The 21199-nt window shown below is 38.6% G+C and overlaps 1 non-coding gene across 1 annotated transcript; it reads left to right on the top strand.

Moving 5' to 3' along the window:
• The first annotated feature begins 3549 nt into the window (after positions 1-3549).
• LOC116145304 lies at positions 3550-3656 on the top strand. Its single transcript, XR_004130378.1, has one exon. It is a non-coding gene; the product is annotated as a small nucleolar RNA R71 (small nucleolar RNA).
• The last annotated feature ends 17543 nt before the right edge of the window (positions 3657-21199 follow it).

The following is a 21199-nucleotide window of genomic DNA, read 5'->3' as shown; positions in this document are numbered from 1 at the left end:
CAGATTGCAGAACCTTGGCTGCTGTCTTAACTCCTGCAAAATGGCCACCCACTTCCCTTTCATGACAATGCTGTAGGATACTCTCCATTTCCTCTTCCGGGATACACCTCCGTATCATCTGATCAGCATAGTGTCTATGAAGAAATGGTTCTTCCCAAAAGTAATACTTCAAATCAGAGAAAAACTTCCTCTTTTGTTGGAAGGTCATGCCGATCGTGAGGACTCTCGATGACAGGTAGTTTGCAAAATCTGCATACCACGATGCTTCCTCCACTCTCATTAATTTCTCATCTGGGAAAGTTTATTTCATTTGAGTTTCCTCTTCATTTCCCTGAATTGGTCATTCAATCCTTGACAAATGATCTGCTACCACATTTTCCAACACCTTCTTATCTCGTATCTCTAACTCAAACTCTTGTAGCAATAGGATCCATCTTATCAACCGAGGTTTCGCTTCTTGCTTTGCCAATAGGTGCTTGAGTGCTGAATGGTCTGTGTAGACTATCACCTTGGCACCTAGCAAATATGAACGAAATTTGTCAAAAGCAAACACTACAGCCAATAATTCTTTTTCAGTGGTGGTGTAATTTAATTGTGCATCAGTGAGTGTTTTGTTCGCATACTGAATTACATGCAACACTTTATTTTTCCTTTGTCCTAACACTACTCCTAGTGCAAAATCACTAGCATCACATATCAATTCAAATGGTAGTCCCCAATCGGGAACTGCAATAATAGGTGTAGACACTAATAATTTTTTTAGAGTTTGAAAGGCATGCATGCATTCATCATTAAAATCAAAAGCAACATCTTTAACCAATAAATTGCAAAGGGGTTTAGAGATCTTAGAAAAATTCTTGATAAACCGTTTATAAAACCCTGCATGCCCCAAGAAACTTCTAACTGCTTTAACATTTGAGGGTGGTGGCAGCTTCTCAATCACGTCCGTCTTTGCTCGATCCACTTCTATGCCATCTTTTGAGATTCTATGACCAAGCACTATTCCTTCTTGGACCATGAAGTGGCATGTCTCCCAGTTGAGCACCAAATTCGTCTCCTGACATCACTGCAAAACAATTGAAAGATTAGATAAGCAATTATCAAAGGATGAACCAAAAACAGAGAAGTCATCCATGAAGACTTCTATAAACCGCTCCACCATATGTCCAAATATCGACATCATGCATCTTTGAAATGTGGTTGGTGCATTGCATAACCCAAAGGGCATCCTTTGATAAGCAAAGGTGCCATAGGCACAAGTGAAGGTCGTCTTCTCTTGATCCTCATGAGCGATGGCAATCTGATTGTATCCTGAATAACCATCCAAGAAACAGTAGTAAGCATGCCCTACCAATCTCTTCAACATCTGATTGATGAAAGGAAGTGGAAAATGGTCCTTCCTTGTTGCTTTATTTAATTTCCGATAGTCAATGCACACTCTCCAGCCCGTGACCGTCCTGGTTGGTATCAATTCATTGCTCTCATTCTTAATCACTGTGATACCTCCCTTCTTCAGAACCACTTGTATCGGGCTCACCCATGGACTATCAGAAATAGGATAGATTATACCCACATCTAGAAGTTTCACCACCTCCTTTCTCACCACTTCCTTCATCGAAGGATTCAATCTTCGTTGTGGTTGAACACTAGGCTTGATGTCATCCTCCATGAGCATCTTATGCATGCAAAAGGATGGAGAGATGCCTTTAATATCTGAAATAGTCCATCCAATTGCTGACCTATGTTCTCTTAAAATGTGAATCAATCGCTCTTCTTCCAAATTGCTCAACTTTGAATTGATGATTACTGGGAAGGTTTTTGATTCCCCAAGACACACATATTTGAGGTGGGAAGGTAAAGGTTTCAATTCAAGCTTTGGAGGTTCTTCCTTTCTTTCCTTTTATTTCTCTTTCTCAAAATCGAATTCCTCAAATTCAAGATCTTAGTTTACAGCAATTGGCTGAAGTGCTTCCAACAATCTAGCACATTCATTCTTTGCCGACATATCTACCTCTACTGTTCTTGATTGGGCAACACACGCTTCTAGAGGTAGTTGTGGAGTGTTCTCTTCAATAGCCTCTGCTACTAGTTTATCGACCACATCAACACTAAAGCATGAATCCGACTTGGATGGAAACTTCATAGCCTCAAACACATTGAACATTACTATTTCATCTTGAACCCTCAACAGTAACTTTCCTTCTTGCACATCAATGAGTGCTCTTCCTGTGGCCAGAAATGGTCGGCCCAAAAAAAGAGGCATTTCCTTATCCTCTTCCATGTCCAAAACAACAAAGTCCGTTGGAAAAATCACTTTGTCCACCTTCACCAACACATCCTCCACTATACCCCTCAGATGTTTTATGGATCTATCCGCAAGTCGCAACGACATGGTCGTTGGCTTCACTTCACCAATTCCCAATCTCCTGAAAACAGAAAAAAGGCATTAAATTGATGCTAGCACCTAAATCACATAAAACTCAATCAAATGTAATGTCTCCTATAATGCAAGGAATAGTAAAACTCCCTGGATCTTTGAGTTTCGGGGGTAGCTTCTTCTGGATAATGGCGCTGCACTCCTCTGTGAACATCACTGTTTCCTCATCTTCTGACCTCCTTTTGTTTGATAAAATCTCCTTGAGAAATTTCGCGTAGCTCAGCAACTGTTGCAATGCATCTGCAAAAGGAATGTTAATATGCAATTTTTTAAATACTTCAATGAATTTGGAAAACTACTTATCCTGATTCTTTTTCTTGAGTCTCTGAGGAAACAGCATAGGAGGAGTGTGATGTGCCAATTCTGGTGGTATCTCGGGAAATGGCAATTTCTTTTTCCTTTGTCTTTGCCTCTCTTCCCGTTTTTGTACATCTTCCCTAGGACTGGTTGGTTTTTCTTCAACAACAATCTCTTCATCAACTTCCTCCTCGGAATCTCCCTTTTCTTTTGGTGGGCTTCCTTCTTACCTTGATTTTTCCACCTCTTCTAACACTGTCCCACTTCTTAGAGTTACTGCATTTGCTTGCTCACGTAGGTTGATCACTGTGTTGCTCGGTAGTGAGCTCTGCGGTCTCTCATTTAACTTATCAGCCAATTGACCCACTTGTACCTCCAAGTTTTGAATAGACGCCTCTTGATTTCTGAAATTCGTCCTCATCTCATTCATAAAACCTTTGGTCTCTTGCGTAAACTTTCCAAACATGTCCTCCAATTTTGTCACTCTTTGCTCTCCTTGTTGATTGTTCACTCCTGTTTGGTTGTTTGGCAATGCTCTTTGGTTCCATTTGTTCTGCTGATTTTATTGGTTCTTATTGCCCCAAGACAGGTTTGGATGATTCCTCCAACCAGGATTATATGTGTTGGAGTACGGATTGTTTGGTTGCAACCTCTCATTAGGGCTTTGATAATTGTTGCTTGCTAGAACTTCGAGCAACTTATGAGCTTCTTATGGTGTCCTATTTTGCAGTGCTCCTCCTGATGCTGCATCCACCATAGTTTGCACATTCATCATCAATCCGTTATAAATTGTTTGGACTTGCATCCAAACTGGCAACCCATGATGTGGACACCTCCTCAGTAGTTCTTTGTATCTCTCCCAAGCCTCATACAATGATTCCGACTCTTCCTATAAAAATGATGTGATATCATTTCTAAGCTTTGCCGACTTTGCTGGAGGAAAGAATTTGGTCAGGAACTTTTGTGCTAAATCATTCCATGTTGTGATCGTTCCTGATTATAGTGCCATTAACCATCCCTTTGCCTTATCCCTCAATGAAAACGGGAACAGTCTCAAACTGATTGCGGCATCTGACACTCCGTTTGACTTGAAAGTATCACAAATCTCTAAAAAATTTGTAATGTGCTGATTTGGATCTTCCTTCAAATCACCCTTAAACTGTACTGACTGCTGGATCATCTGGATGATTGCTGGCTTTATCTCGAAGTTTTTAGCTTGTACCGCTGGTCTAGTAATGCTCGACCCACTGCCTTCAACTGTGGGAACTGAGAATTCCCTTAGTGTTCTATTTTCTGCCATCTCTATAACTATGACTTCTGGTTCAACTATAGCCTCTCGTTCTCTTCTCTCTCTGTTTAGTCTTCTAGTGGTTCTTTCAATTTTTGGATCAACAGGAGCCGCTGGCTGACCTCTTGCTCTTCGCATAAACTACACAGTAAGAGACAAAAAGTGAGATCACAAGCCAACCAAAAAGAATAACAAAAATTAAACTAAAAACAATTAAACAAAAATTAAAGCTCCAATCTAGCTAACACAAGAAAAATTTAATTTTAAAACACAACTTAATCCCCGGCAACGGCACCAAAAACTTGATGCGTTGTTACTACAACATCCAAAAATAGCAAGTGCACTAGTCACGCAAGTAATAAAGTGATGAGTGAGTATCGTTCCCACGAGGATTGATTGTTAAGCACTAACTTTCCTATGTGTTTTCAAGTTGGAGAAACCGAAATTGTTTGGATTAATGGGAGATTAAAAATTAAACTAAAAACAAAACTTACTATATATTAAACACCAATTAATGAAAGCAAGAGTTTAAACACAAGGATAATCTCAGTTTAACAAATAGTCAGGGTTTTGATTTCATTCGGACTCTGCGGATGAATTCTTCGGATTATGCTAATTTCATACTCACATGCACGGATTGTAAATCGAATTCTCTAAGTTGTCAAACATACCTTCTCAGGCTATGAATTCCTACTTTTTCCTATTAAACTTCCGCACCCAACAATTTGAAGATTAATAGATCCAAGTTCATTAAGCTAATGGAATGCTAGATTGATTCCATTGATTCTCAAACCTATCTCTAGCATTCAATACTACAATAGTGAATACCCAAGAAGCTCAACATGATTCATTTCTCAATCTCTTCATGTTCAACAAATAAAATCAATAAAAATTCAGAATAACCACATAATCTGTGCAATAGAGTATAAAAGCAACAATAATCAATTGATTAATCCATAGAAATCCAAATTACATCAAAACCCTAACCCAAAATGGGTTAGTTCATAACTAAATTAACACAAACAACAAGAAAAATAGTAAACATAGCCGTCAACATATTGAAAACAAAGAGAAAAGAATAGAGATCTCCCCTAGTTGAAGAATCCACAAGATTGAATCTTAAATCTTCTCACTTTCTCTACAAATATTTCAAATCTACTCTAAAGAAATGAAAACCAAGCAACTCAGACGACCCCCTACCAAAATGGCAAAGGCTCCGTTTGGTTAACTTTTTTACACTTTCTAGAAATTTTTTTTTTTTTTTTTGAAAAAAGTTAAAAAAGTTGAATTGGGTGGGTATTACAATGTAAGATTTGGAAATTAATTAAAATACCCCCTATGTTTGTTTATTTACTAAACACCCCTATAATAAAACATTTAAAGTTAACAAAAATACCCCCAACCCACCCATTAAATACGGACAGCCGGCCACCACCATCGGAGGGGGGCCGGAGTTGCCGATCAGTGCATGACCGGCTAGATCTTGCCGATCGTGCATCGATATGGCCTTGTTCGGCCAGATCCACGGTGGATCTGGCCGACTAAGGCCAAATCTACGGTTAGATCTGGCCATTAATGGCTAGATCTGGCCGCATTTGCTTGTCAACGACGGCTAAAGATATGGCCGTCGTTGATGGTCAACGACGACCATATTTGGCCATCGAAGATTTGGCCGTTAATGGCCAGATCTTTGGCCTTAGATCTAGCCTTTTCCGGCCAAATCCACCGTGGATCTGGCCGGAAAAGGCCAAATGACGCACTATTGGCCAGATTCAGTCGGTAGTGCGCCATTATACTAGATTCCGGCCAACTTCCGGCAGTGGTGGCCAGAATCTGGTATAAGGGTGTTTTTGCAATTTCAATAAAAAAATATTTAGGGGTATTTAATTAAATTATCAAATTTAGGGGGTTTAAAAAAAGTTGAATAATATTGTGAGTTTTTGCAATTTTACTGTTTAACTTTATTGGGAATACTAATAGTAGTATTCCGAAGATTGAGCCAAACGAAGCCAAAGTTTTTCTTAAATAGTTCGCCCAAAAACCTAAAACTTTCCTCAAATAAAACTGTGTGTTTTGGAGAAAACAAAAATTCACAGACTTCGCCGCGGCGATGAGCTAAAATGAAATCTCGTGCTTAGCTTCTTTCGCCGTGGTGAACCTTCCTGAAGAATTCTGAATTTACAAAATTGCCCTCCGCTTGCTTCCTTGATTGAATCTTCGATCTTCGATGCTATCCCATGGGAACAAGCTTCATAGTGCTTCACTCTGCTTCAGAACTCTCCCAAATTCTGAGATCCGCTTACTTCTGGGTCCGAAAACTCCAATTCGCTCATTATTTGCTCAAAATGCCCGTCTTGGCCTGAAATATAAAATATATAGAATTAAGTAGCAATTCAGCCATAAACGAACTAAGAAGTATCTAAAATCCAGTAAAAAAACCTAAATAAAAATAGTATAATCCTCGGATTATCAAATACCCCTAAACTAAAGACATGCTCATCCCCGAGCATCAGGTACAAAACACAACGAAAGAAAAACAACAAACAAACAAAAACACAAAACAACCAAACTGAAAATGACAAAACAAAAATTAGACTCAAACTCAACATAAGAACTGCCTAGAATTTATACAAATCTCAATAATTGTTGAAAATTACTGAAAAATTCTCAACACTCCAAGAAGTTATAAGTTGCATCGACTATCTTTCTCTATTGGTCCCCCGAGTAGGTGATCCCCACTTCAGTCCATATTCCGACTTCCCGGATTATTTTATGCAGAAATGCAAAGTTTATCAAATGGCGACAAACTCCATAAGCCTAAGTATCGAACTACTCTCCAGTAATGAGGATTAGAAATCACTAACGATCCAAAGGTCTTTATAGGCTTGTAACGTTAGGCTCAGTTAGTGGGCTTCAAAGAAAAGGAAAGGATAAACTAGGCAAGAGAACTCGGTTTCCTTTAAGCAAACACCAAGACTTAAATCAACTTCCACTTTCTTCCTCAACGACCACTTAAGAAGTCAACCATTTTATAATCCTCAAGCATGTGCACTTCTCCTTTTTGCTACTACAATGCAATTCTCAAATTATGTTCTCTCTCTTTTTTTTTTTTTTTTTAAAAAAAACAACAATAATAATCAATTGAGGTTAATTACCCCTCTTATTCTTCTTTCCCTTCTCACAACCCCCAAACTAATCTTTTAGTTCATTCACACAACTCTCCAAGCTCTTTGTGTTTGCATTCGGTTTAGAATTCTCTCAAAGGTTGCGGATGTGTTTAGTGTGAAAGGTTTTGGCATTATTGGTTGCACATGAAAAATAGGATAACGATGATTTCATAAGGCTCAAATGGGTAACTAGGGATAAAATTCATGGTCGGTTGGAAAGGCTCAAACGTTCCAAAAAACTACCTAAATCACTTCCTCAATAATGTCTATTCCCAGAATTTTGCCTCAAGCACTTCTCAACTCGGTTCTAGAGTCCACCAACATTATCAAGGCTTCACCTAACCACATAAAATGAATTTAAGCATGCTGAAATAATGAAAATGGTGGTTGAACCACTCAACAAACCTCAAGCAAAATTCAGTCAACCAACATAAACTTTAAGCAATGCTTAACATTTTTCAACAATAAAATCCCAACAATCCTATTCTTATCATAGACTTATGTAATTCATCATTGGCATACACAACAAAACATGAAAATAACTAAGCACAAATAAAAAATTGTTCAAATTTTTCCTACCCCCAAACTAAAGATGGCATTGTCCCCAATGTCACATTATGCACAATGTAGGAATAGAAAAACATAATTTACAAAGGTAAGAGATAGTTCTTCGGCCTCCTTCTCTCCTTCGGTGTCGTCATTTTCTGTGTCAGAGGCCATCCATTCTTCTGAATCCTAGTCTTCCCATTAGAATTCTGAAGTATCAATGTCAAGCTTGGTGTAGCAGCTCCGTTGCAAATTATACATCATCTAGGTCTATTCTGCCAGCCAACCTTGACGTCGTTCCATCCGTTTCATCTTACCCAACATCTGCTGCATCAGCTCCTTTATTGTGGCTGTTGAACTGGATGATGTGGCAGTTGTTGTGGCTCTTCGTCTTTTCGTTCTGGATCTAGGTTGCTCACTGGGTGGACGCTCAAGATGCTTGTTATAGTAGTTGGTGTCGAGAACTAGTGTAGGATGGATAAGTGGTTCATTATCAGCCTTCTCGACTTCTGCTCAAGTGCACAGCTCTGTAATGAGATATGGGAAAGGGAAGCTCCCTCGCCCTGGTTTGGATGCATCTTGTATATTAGTCAAAATAATGTTTCCCACATCTATTTTCTTTCCTATGGCAATGGAATAGAGCAACAATGCCTTCTCATAAGTCACTGTACCATAGTGCGTCTCCGGCATCATCCTCGGACACACAAAGTACTGCCACAACCTAGCCATCGGTATCAAATTTGTTCCCTTAATGCTCTTCCTTCCCTTCTTCGAAATCTCCCAAGGGGTATCCGATTTTGCTATGACCTGAAGTACCACCTTATCCTCAAACTATGTCTTCTTAAATTCCTTATGCTTATCACGGTCAATTTGAGGCAATCCGTAGAAATCATTGATCACCTTTGCATCAAATGGCACATCAATACCCCTCACAAAAACATACCCAGGATCACACTTAGGGAGGTTGGCATAAAACTCTCTCACTATCGACTCTATGGCTGCATGTGCGAGTTCACTCATAAATAACTCCCAATGTCTCCCTCGACTCCACTCTTTAGAATGGATAATGGTCAATCCACGCTCGGCAATAAACCCCTTAGCCTTCCTTTGGATTGCTCATTCATATCTTTGCCAAGCCTTGTCATTAACAAATCTATTGTCCACCTTCTTCCCTTTTCCTTTACCCTTGGAAGGTACTTTGAGCGGCATTTTTGGCTTGACTGTTAATGCCCAAATGCACCCCCAAACAAAGGATTCAACGTAACAATTCAAATCTCTCCTGACAATACACCTAAGTTTCAATATTTTGCACCTAGACCCCCAAAAATCACTCTTCTTCCAAACTCAACGAAACACTCCAAAATTGAAAACCCAAACTCCTCAACATCACACAAATCAAGATCCACACTTCTTTAATCAAAATCAGAGCACTAACTTCACAAAAATTCCATAACTCAACTCATCCAAACAAAATTTCAAACTTAAAGCACTACAATCAAAATTGAGCAATTTAGATGTTGGAGAACTTGAAATCTTACCCTTCTCACGCTGAATGCACCACCAATTTCACCAATTGCAGCCCAGATTGCAAGATCCCCAAATTTTGAAAACCAAGGGTTTCCAAAATTTTCTCTAATTTTTCGCACAAATCCTTGCTAAAGTGAGTTGTTTTAGTGTTTGGGAGGGTTAAAGAGTGAGGAAAAGTGATGGGAATTCACTAGAAAGGCTCAAGATTGAAGGTGGAAGTGTTTGGCTCTCGAAAGTGTTTTGAAGTTTTTTCGTGAAAAATGAAGAGTCGCGTGGGTATTTATAAAAAAACAGTTTTCGTTCTTCATTCAATGAAAATATTAAACCCAGTTGATGCCGCGGCAAAAATTTCCAGAGCCTACAGCGCTGTGGTGAAGTACTTCGCCGCGGTGAAATTTCCTTAGTCAATTTTGCACAACCCTTTTCACTGAGGCGAAAAATTCTAGAGAGCACGTCGCCTCGGCGAAGAGAAAATTTCGCCATGGTGAAGTTTGGGACTTTTCTAATTCCTTTTCTTGCAAAATATAATTCTTCGCTGCGGCAAAATCTGGAAAATTTCCTTTCTTTCACCTTGCTTCGATAATTCACCTAAAACACCCAAAAACACACTACATAAAAATCATTCTAAATCATAAGACAACTGAACAAATTTAAACAACAAACAAATGAAAACACTTGGGTTGCCTCCCAAGAAGCGCTTGTTTATAGTCGAAAGCTCGACTTTCTCAAGTCCTCATGTCGAGATGTCAAGTTGGATGGGAAATGACTTGCAACTCATCACCCTATCATTGTATGGCTTCAACCTTTGTCCATTAACCTTAAATGTGCCCTTTTCCTCATGTGACACCTCCACCGCCCCCTACGGGTAGACTCTTGTAACTATGAAGGGTCTGGACCATCTAGACTTAAGTTTTCCAGGGAAGAGCCTAAGTCTAGAATTATACAACAATACTTTATGACCAACTTTGAAGTTCTTCTTCTTGATATTCTTGTCATGCCATTTCTTGGTCTTTTCCTTGTAAATCCGAGCATTCTCATATGCTTCGTGACAGAACTCATCGAGTTCATTCAAAGTCAGCATCCTTTCCTCCCCAACAGCTCGTAAATCCATGTTTAGCCGTTTGACTACCTAGTATGCCTTGTGCTCGAGTTTTATCGACAAGTGACATGCCTTACCATATAACATCCTAAATGGAGACATACCAATTGGAGTCTTAAATGCAGTGGAGTAGGCCCATAATACATCATCCAACTTTTGTGACCAATCCTTTCTAGATGTATTAACTGGCTTCTCTAAAATTCTCTTAAGTTCTTTGTTCGACAGTTCCACTTGCCCGCTAGTCTGTGGATGGTATGGTGTTGTAACTCTATGTGTCACTCCATATTTTCCCAACAGCGCATCTAATTGCCTATTGCAAAAATGTGATCCTCTATCACTGATGATTGCCCATGGTACCCCAAATCTTGAGAACATGTTCTTTCTCACAAAATTAACCACCACCCTGGCATCATTGGATGGCAATGCAACTGCTTCCACCCATTTCGATACGTAATCCACCGCTACCAGAATGTTCATGTTCCTATAAGAATTTGGGAAATGACCGCTGAAGTCAATCCCACACATCGAATAGCTCAACAACTAGGATATCATTCAATGGCACCTCATCTCTTTTCGAAACATTTCTACTCTATTGACATTGGTCACATTCTTGAACCATCCGGAAAGAATCCTTGAAAAGGGTTGGCCAATAAAATCTAGATTGAAGGACCTTGGCCGCTGTCCTAGTTCCTCCAAAATGACCACCCACTTCTCTCTCATGGCAATGCCGTAGAATACTCTCCATCTCCTTTTCCGGTACACACCTACATATCATCTTATCAGCACAGTGTTTGTACAGAAATGGTTCTTCCCAGAAATAATACTTCAAGTCAGAGAAAAACTTCCTCTTCTGCTGAAAAGTCATTCCATTTGGGAGCACTCTTGATGACAAGTAGTTTGCAAAATCTGCATACCAAGGTACTTCTTCCACTCTCATCAATTTCTCATCCGGGAAAGTTTCTTTGATTTGGGGTTCCTCTTCACTTCCCTGAATTGGTCGTTCAATCCTTGACAAATGATCCCCCACCACATTTTTCGACCCCTTCTTATCTCGGATTTCGAACTCAAACTCTTGTAATAGGAGGATCCATCTTATCAGCTGAGGTTTTGCTTCTTGCTTTGCCAATAGGTGCTTGAGTGCCGAATGATCTGTGAAGACTATCACCTTAGCACCTAGCAAATATGAACGAAATTTGTCAAATGCAAAAACCACAGTTAACAACTCTTTTTCAGTGGTGGTGTAATTCAACTGTGCATCTGTGAGTGTCTTGCTAGCATACTGAATTACATGCAACACTTTGTTCTTTCTTTGTCCTAACACTACTCCTAGTGCAAAATCACTAGCATCACACATCAATTCAAACGGTAGTCCCAAATCGAGGACTACAATAATAGGTGCAGACACTAACAATTTCTAAAGACTTTGAAAGGCATGCATGCATTCATCATTAAAATAAAAAAGAACATCCTTAATCAGTAAATTGCAAAGGGGTTTAGAGATTTTAGAAAAATCCTTGATAAACCGTCAATAAAACCCCGCATGCCCTAAGAAACTCCGAACCACTTTAACATTTGCAAGTGGTGATAGCTTCTCGATCACTTCTATTTTCGCTCTATCCACTTCTATGTCGTCCTTTGAAATTCTATCACCGAGCACAATTCCTTCATGTACCATGAAGTGGCATTTCTCCCAGTTGAGCACCAAATTCGTCTCCTGACATCGCTGCAAAACAAATGAGAGATTAGATAAGCAATTGTCAAAAGATGAACCAAAAACAGAGAAGTCATCCATGAAGACTTCTATAAACCGCTCCACCATTTCACCAAAGATAGACATCATGCATCTCCGAAATGTGGTCGGTGCATTGCATAATCTGAAAGGCATCCTTCTGTAAGCAAAGGTGCCATAGGGACAAGTGAAAGTCATCTTCTTTTGATCTTCAGGAGCAATGGCAATTTGATTATATCTTGAAAAACCATCCAGGAAACAAGAGTAAGCATGCCCTACCAATCTCTCTAACATTTGATCGATGAAAGGAAGTGGAAAATGATCCTTGCCTGTCGCTTCATTTAATTTCCGGTAATCAATGCACACTCTCTAGTCAGTTACTGTCCTCGTTGGTATCAGTTCATTGCTTTCATTCTTTATCACTGTGATACCTCCTTTCTTTGGAACCACTTGTATCGGGCTCACCCATGGACTGTCTAAAATAGGATAAATTATTCCCACATTTAGAAGTTTCACCACCTCCTTTCTCACCACTTCTTTCATCGAAGGATTCAATCTCCATTGTGGTTGCACCCTAGGCTTGATATCATCTTCCATAAGCATCTTATGCATGCAAAAAGATGGAGAGATGCCTCTAATGTCCGAAATAGTCTATCCAATTGCGGCTCTATGTTCTCTTAATACCCGAATCAACCGCTCTTCTTCCAAATTGCTCAACCTTGAATTGATGATTACTGGGAAAGATTTGGATTCACCAAGATACACATATTTGAGGTGGGAAGGTAACGACTTCAGTTCAACCATCGGAGGTTCTTCCTTTCTTTTCTTTTCCTTCTCTTTCTCAAAATCAAATTCCTCAAATTTTAGATCTTGGCTCTCAACCATCGGCTGAAGTGCTTCCAACAATGTAGCATATTCATTCTTTGCTGGCTCATCTACCTCTATTGTTTTTTATTGGGCAATACACGCTTCTAGAGGTAGTTATGGAGTGTTCTCTACAATAGCCTCTGCTACTAGTTTATCCACCACGTCTACACTAAAGCACGAATCCAATTCTGACGGAAACTTCATAGCCTGAAAAACATTGAATGTTTGTAACACCTGCTCTCTACTACTAGTCTTATAATACATACTATGTAAATTATAGCTATACATAGCGTATGAAAGATAGTGGGCTCAATTTTTTTTCTTTACTCATAAAATATAATTCTTTACAAATACAAAATACCATGTATTAAAAACTTTCTAATTAATACAAAATATCACAGCTGGTGGACAGTGGTGCGAATACTCTCCGCTCCTCAACGTCCATCCGACCGTTGCTCCTATTTCCTGCAAAACAGAGAATAACAAAGGGGTGAGCACAACAATGCTTAGTAAGTAAATCTTCTACTACCTGTCCCCGCAACTCACTCTTTGGTTCTTTCCTTACTTTACCGTTCTTCTATTTTTAATTCTCACAATTTTTCTCTTTCTTTCTAATACTTTTATTCTCCTGTAACTCTGTTCTGCTCTTTTTTATTCTTTCTTCTCTTTGTTCTTATTCTCTGTTCTTTTTCTCTTATTCTTACTCACCACGAAGGAAAATCATGGTTCTCTTTCTTATTTTCATCATACTCTCACTAACCATGGAAGAAATCATGGTGCATGCATGTATGAGATGTACATGCAATTAATGCAAAAAAACTGTATGTTTCTTTCTTCTACTCTCTATTCTTACTAACTCAAACTCTCTCATGCTTCCTCATACTCTCTCTTTCTATTTCATTCTTTCTCAAGCTTTCTCATTCTTTAATTCTCTCTATTATCTCTTTCTCATTTCTTATAATTCTTTTCTACTAACTCTCTCTTTAAATGTCACGGCCCCATCTTACCGGAGGCACGACCGGGACTTCTCCCACTCTACGTGACTTGTACTAATTCTCTTTCTAGCTTTCTTTCTCATAACTCTTTGCTGTTAGCTTCCTGTTGTATGTCACGGCCTCATCTTACCGGAGGCACGGCTGGGGACTCATCCCACTCTTCGTAACCCTACTCATTGTCTCTCTTTATTCTTTCTCATGTTTGCTCATTCTTCCTCACTTGCATGTCACGGCCTCATCTTACCGGAGGCACGGCTGGGTACTCATCCCACTCTTCTTGACTTCCACTCACTCTCTGTCGATCGGACTCGGTCATGCATGGATTCAGAACCCTTGGCCACGTGAGTGTATTCTCTCTCTCTCTGAATGTCACAGCCCCATCTTACCGGAGGCGCAGCTGGAACCTCATGTTCCACTCTTCGTGACGGTCACGGCCCCATCTAACCAGAGGCACGGCTGGGGATCACAAAGCACCCACTCTCGTGACTTTACTCATCACTCACGGGTTCCCCATCGCACAACCTACTCTATTCTCTTCTTTTGCTCTTAGAGTAGTTTATTCACAAAGATCTCTACTCTCGCTCAAACTAATACTCATCTCTTTCTCAAGCTAGTATTCATAGTATAGCTTAACTCTTAGAGTAGTCTATTCACAAAGTTCTCTACTCTTTTTCAAGCTATTACTCACAGTGTAGCTTATACTCAAAATTCTCTACTCTTTCTCAAGCTACTTCTCAAATGCACAACTAATGCATATAGATGGTTTATGCTCATTAATGCACTTATGAAATGCCAATATGCAATGTAGTAAGAATTAAGGTTCACTATTCATACTCATACTTCTCTTAGGCATTTCATCAAACAACTCATGTGCATACAAAAACTCTTCTCTAACTACAATTGTACTTCTCTTTATAACCATCCAAAATGGGAGGAAACTCCCTTCTATGGACATGGTTCCTATCATAGAAGAACACTCCCAAAATATCTACTCAATCTCCTCTAACTTCATCTCAAACTCATCACACATCAACACTTCCCATAAAGGAAATATATCCAACAAACATAACATGAATACTCTTCTCAACTCAATTTCTCAACAAGCAGACATATATCTCTACTCAATTTCTCAACAAGTATCATATATACATGCATAAAGAAATCTCAACTCATTAGATTCCTTAAATCTCAACTTGAGTTGGATTTACTTACCTCATACTTGAGTAGTCTCCACTAAAGATCTCTACTCTTGTTGGACCATAGCTTTACCTTATTTCCTCTTCTTAATTAAGATCAATTATTTGTCAAATTCCAACTCAAAACTCTCAAAAATCCCTTGGAAGATTGAGTGAGGAATTGAGAGAAAATGAGGGATGAAGAGGCGGTGGAAATGGGTGAAATGAAGGGGTTTATTACACTTAACCCTTTTTAGGTTAAAATATATTCATTCATTCCCATATTGCCCTTGCTCTTTCTTGAAAATTCCATCCTTGACCTTTGATTCATTACACTCACACCCCCACTCTAACATATTCTCCATAAAATTCTCTTATATTTTACTCCCCACTTTTCCTGCTAATTAGGGGTAAAATGGTCATTTTTCCCTCAGGAAAGAATTCTCTAGAAACTTAAACAAAAACTCAACCGGTCCTTCGCCATGGCGAAGAATGCTCTGTCACCTCGGCGAAGAATTACAGAACCCACATTGCAAATTCAGAGCCGATGTCGCCGCGGCAAAGCTTCTTCCTCGCCCCAGCGAAGGCTGCAACTCCAAAATCCGCCAAGTCTTGATCAATTCCAAGGTAAATACTCAACCAAACCCAAAACATAAACTCAACCAAGGGCCAAACAAACAACATGAGCAATAAACAATCTCATTTAGGAGTAATTTAGTAACCCTTTGGGCCATACCATAAACAATGGCTACGTATCTCAAGCGGGGCGTTACAATTCTCCCCCCTTAAAAGAATTTCGTCCCTGAAATTCAGATGAACAACTCCGAGTAACGGTTCTATATACCTTGTTTTACCTCCCGTACTTTCACTACAGGGAAATTCTTGTTTTGGAGCTCCTTGATCTCTCTGTCCAATATTTGAACTGGACGCCCCTCAAACTTAAGATTCCCAATATTCATACTCAATACTCAAAACATGGGAGGGATCATTTGTATACTTTCGAAGCATCGAAATATAAAACACATTATATACTCTCGTCCATACTAGGGGGTAGTGTCAGACACCTTTCCCACTCATTATAATATCTCTAATGGACTACTGTACCTCGATGCTAACTTTCCTCTGCTATTAAACATGTCACCCGGTTGTAGGGGGAAAAGTCTTAAAAACACTCTAACACCCACTCTGAATTCAATATCTTTTGTTCTTCAAATCTGTCAAACTTTTCTATTTTGGTTGGGCTTGATTTATTCTATTTCTAATTAACTTTATCTCTTCGATCAATCCCTGAGTCATTTCTAGCCCAAAAACTGTATTTAACTCATCTTTCTTACACACATATCTCAGTACAATGGCGTTCAACATAGTCTACCATACCAAGTCTTGTAAAAAGCCATCTTATTTGTAGACTGAACTTCTAACGTGGCAATCCTTGCTGAAATGATCTCAATCTTCATACTTTTGAACTAGCTCTAACCATTTCTTCTGTCTCATAATCAACACCTCCTTCTAAGTAAGATCAACTCTTACGGTCGATGTAGATCTTACTCTGGGCACCATAAAGGTGCCTCCGAACTTCAGGGTAAAGACTATTCTAAACTGAGCAAGACAATTAAGAAACACTCTGATGATAACCCGACCTCAAACACGCTCGGAAAATACTATTGTACTCCTTAACTGGTCTAAAGATCATCCGTCCATGGTAACGGGCATTTAATCTTCGCTGTCACTTATTCATTTCTCTGTAATCAATACACCTCCATAATGACCTTCTTTCTTCTCTACAAACAAATCGAAGCTCCCTAGGGAGGATGTCTCGGTCGGATAAGACCTTTATCAAGCTCCCTAGGGAGGATGTCTCAGTCGGATAAGACCTTTATCTAAGAACTCTTGGAGATGCTTCTTCAATTCTTGAAGCTCAGCTAGGGCCACTAGATAAGGGATTTTAGAAATCGATGCTGTCCCTGGTGCCAGTTCAACACTAAACTCAACTGCTCTTTTCGGAGGTAATCCCGATAACTCTTTCAGAAATACCTCTAAAAATTCTCGGACTACTGGCACACTCTAAATCTCTAGTTATGGGACATCACTACTTAGCACCACATGGACTATCTGTTCAGAACACCCCTTTTATTAACAGCTCTCTAGCTTTCACACTACTGCTTAACATACTGAACTAATGGCCCGCTGTAATTCTAGAAATGATATTATGATTGACTCTCACTCTTCCCTCGACAATCAACCTTTACTCCATATCTTCCTTAGGGAACTCATGTCCAAAATGTTAGTAAACGGTCCTGTATACGCAGCGGAAACAAATAAAATAAAATACAAGGATCGTTTACATGAGCCAAGATCAAGGGTATAATTTTACAATTATTTTTTCGTCAAAACCAGTACCTGCACCACCACCATTCAGTTTTATCTTCACATCTACTCCCCTCTCCTTCTTCGCCGCTAATCTTAACCTCCTTCAGTCGATAAGAGACAAAAAAAAAAAAAAAAAAGAAAAAAAGCGAGATTGAAACTCGTTTCTGTAGTATCTCAGCAACCACTAGCGTTGAGGCGGATCCACAAGGGTGCGGCCATGATTTGAACTAAGGGAAAGGCGGGTGATGTGGTTGATTTTTGATTGTTTTGGAGTCGTTGTCGACGGTTTTTGATCATAAAAGCGGGAAACGTTTACCACTTTCTGGCCAAATGCCGTCAACAATGGCTTCCCTATTTGCACTGTTGAATAGATCGACTTGAGATCTACCCAAAAGTGCCGACAATGGCATGGACGGTTTTGAGAACCAGCAGCAGCAGTTGGCTAACAACTTGTGGACCAATCGCTGTTTTTTTTTTACTTTCAAAATATTTATTTATTTATATAATTTTTTAAATATTTTAATATTTAAAAAAGAGATAAAGATTAAAATAAACTGAATTTACTATTATATCCTTCAGCAGTTAAAAATAACGGAAAAATTGGATGGATGGAAGGTGAAAACCTGTCATTTTGAAACTTTTTGGGTGAGAACTTGTCTTTAAGCCAAACTTGGGTGGGAAAAAGTCGTGTACTCCTTATTTAATCAATTAACATGATTATGAATAAATTCTGAACATCCAGATCAATTACTAGTTAATTAATAAAGGGCGAAGGACCCATCCAAGGTTTGGCGAAACTACACTTTTTCACCCTTCAAGTTTCAAAATGATACTTACCCTCCCTTAGTTAGGTTCCATTATGTTTTTCGTTAATATTTTACCGAAAAGATGAAAATACCCTAAAATATTTGACTATATAAAATTTTTATTATTTTTAATTAGCCAAAAAGTTAAAAATGAAAAAATAGTTAGCCCCACCTAAAAAGTTAGAAATAATGTTATGAAATTGTTTAAAGGTAAATGACCTTAATATTTATTTATTTATTTATAATGTCATCAATATTCTATCACTATTATTCAATAATTTACTAATTTATATTGTTTTTTATTTTTACTAATTAACATAAAAAATCAATATTTCTAATTAAATAAATAAACAAAGAAAAAACAGTATTTTTACACTTGAACTAAGAAATAATCAAGTAAAAACTTTGATTAAACTAAATTTTAATTTATAATAAACTAATTAAGAAATAAACTATTTAAAGATATTTTTACTTTTTTAATTAAATATTAACAGAAAATACTAACAGAACTTGACAAATGGTAGAAAAGTGTCATTTTGAAACTTGAAGTGTGGAAAAGTGTCGTTCTCCCATTAATAAATTCTAACATTCATTAAATGTTCAATTACAATCTGAAGCATATTATGTTTTAGTTATTAGTCAACTTATATAGGATTAATCTAATCAAACAAATCAAAAATACATCCACGTGACATCGATTTTTAACGTGGTTACCCAAAACAGGGAAAAACCACAGGGAACCCAATTACCACAAAGAAAAGTAAAAGTCCACTATGAAGTTAAATTATCAAATACTCATAGGATGACCTACTCAATACTTCACTCACGATTGACACAATCACTCACAATTGTAGGTGCTAGCTTCACACAACTTCTTTAGATTTGTCTCTTCTCTTCCACATTCTCCACCGAGGGTTTAAAACTTCGTAGACAAAGACTCTTCAATAACGACCTTCGAAATATAATAGTTAAGAACTTAACACTCACAAACCCACCCACACGAACAACTCACACTTAGTTTGTATTGTATTTGCTACTCCAAGTATAAACTTTCAGTCAAACTTTGAAATAGCACAACAAAGTCCTTTATCTAGTGGTCTCAATTTTTCTCTAAAGGACCCTGTTGATATAGAAATCTGCATCAATCAGAGAATTTCGATTGACCCTGTTAGAACTAGAATGGATGTGCACGTGATTTAATGAAAATCAGCAATTGAATAATTATCAGCAATTGAATAATTAAAGAGAAAATACAAGTAATGACAAGAGACAATTTTTAAAGTGGTTTAGCAAGTTTGAATATTGAGCATACGTCCACTATTTCTCTTATTCAATGAAAATTACAAATGATGAATCTTTTTCTAAAATAATTGCCTCGCCTCCCAAAAACAAGTTCTGATGGGTTTATATAGCACCCATTTACATGATAGAGTTGAGGTAAGATTCAAATACGTAGGATTAAGAAGTCGCATGATCTTCGGCTACCTTAGTTGGAATCCAAGTCAATCTGAATATCTTCCTTCTAAATTGAGCAAATCTAAATATCTTCTCTCATAATAGAGAATTATCCTCTCCAGATTCCCCGCACAACAATAGCCCCCCAGTTTTTGAAGTGTGAGTTCGGACTTTAAAAACTCATGTCTTTGATCTGAATTGCTGTCGCACTACAGGCCGTAGTCTCGAACTAAAGAGCTCGAATTATGCTTAGCGTGATTTGAGAGATCTTGAACACGTGATCTCAAGCGAATGAGCAAGCGAATGAGCAAGCTTATGAGCTCAATCAAAGAGCATAAAACACTCGATCTGAGAACATAAAGAGCTCGATCAAAGATCATGAAGAGCTCGATTGGAAAGCATGAAGAGTTTGTAACGGACCGCCTGGCTTTGATACCCTGCTGGCCCGGCCATAGAACTACCTTCGTGGCAGGTATTGTCCCTCCCCCCCCCCCCCTTAAGGGATTTCTTCGCCTCCCCCCACCACTCGAACCTAAGACCAAGGGGCTATAGTCAATTGGGGAGCATGGTGAGTACCATCAGGCTAGCTAGAGGGGAGGGGGGGGGGGGGGGGGGGGGGGAACAATACCTGCCACGAAGGTAGTTCCGTGCCGGGCCAGCAGGGTATCAGAGCAGGCGGTCCGTTACATAAAAAGGCAAAATGTAATACTCCTCTTTAGTACTATTCTTATAATACATACTATGTAAAATATAGATATGTATATAATATGAAAGATAGTGGGCTCAAATTTTTCTTTACTCATAAAATAATATTCTTACAAATACCAAGAATATGTATTAAAAACTTTCTAATTAATACAAAATATCATAGCTGGTGGACAGTGGTGCCAATACTCTTCGCTTCTCGACATCCATCCGACCGCTGCTCCTATTCCTGCAAAACAGAGATGAACAACGGGGTGAGCACAACAATGCTCAGTAAGTAAATCCTCTACTACTGTCCCCGCAACTCACTCTTTGGTTCTCTCCTTACTTACTGTTCTTCTATTTCTATTTCTCACTGTTCTTCTATTTCTATTTCTCCACTGTTCCTCTTTCTTTCTAATACTGTCTTCTCCTTTAACTCTGTTCGTCTTATTTCTTTCTTCTCTCTGTTCTTTTTCTCTTATTCTTACTTACCATGAAGAACAATCATGGTTCTCTCTATTCTCATCATACTTACCATGAAGGAAAGTCATGGTCTCTTTCTCATTCTCGTTATACTCTCTAAACCATGGAAGAACTCATGGTACATGCATATATGAGATGTACATGCAACTAATGTAGAAGAACTGCATGTTCTTCTTCTACTCTTTATTCTTACTAACTCAAACTTTCGCATTCTTTCTCATACTCTCTCTCTCTTCTATCTCATTCTTTCTCAAGCTTCTCATTCTTTAAT

Source organism: Pistacia vera, unplaced genomic scaffold (assembly GCF_008641045.1).
Source record: "Pistacia vera cultivar Batoury unplaced genomic scaffold, PisVer_v2 Contig460, whole genome shotgun sequence".
Classification (NCBI taxonomy): Eukaryota; Viridiplantae; Streptophyta; class Magnoliopsida; order Sapindales; family Anacardiaceae; genus Pistacia; species Pistacia vera.
This window is presented reverse-complemented; position numbering and strand designations above follow the sequence as displayed.